This window comes from Penaeus monodon, chromosome 21, assembly GCF_015228065.2.
Source record: "Penaeus monodon isolate SGIC_2016 chromosome 21, NSTDA_Pmon_1, whole genome shotgun sequence".
NCBI classification, from domain to species: Eukaryota; Metazoa; Arthropoda; class Malacostraca; order Decapoda; family Penaeidae; genus Penaeus; species Penaeus monodon.
The window spans coordinates 22,752,171-22,752,526 of NC_051406.1; the positions used below are offsets into that span (position 1 = coordinate 22,752,171).

At 53.9% G+C, this 356-nt stretch overlaps 1 protein-coding gene across 1 annotated transcript in view; it reads right to left on the reverse strand.

The window, feature by feature from the left end:
* Positions 1-356, reverse strand: part of LOC119586351 (golgin IMH1-like) — a gene marked incomplete in the record, with an annotated part of 26,070 nt that overhangs the window by 12,882 nt on the left and 12,832 nt on the right.

Here is a 356-nt window from a genome sequence, read left to right on the forward strand (position 1 = left end):
CCCCGTCCTTCCACTCGCTCTTTAACTCAACCTTCCCTTCCTCCCTTCCCTTTCAACTTACTCCTAATTCTCTTTCCAGTTCTTCCCTACCTTTTCCCTTTCCTCTCCCACTTTAGCCCTTCCTACCCTTCTACCCATCGACCCTTCACCCTTCCCCACTTTCCTTTCCCTCTTCCACCCCTCGCTCCGCTCGCCTTCTCCTTCCCCTCATCCCTTTCCCATTCTCCCTTATTTTCCCCTTGGCCCTCTACTCCCTCCCTACCTTTCCACCCACCGGTCTTTTCCCCTTCCACCCGCCCTTCCCCCTTTCCCAAACCCATTTACCCCTTCCTTAACCTTCCACCCACCAAATCTTT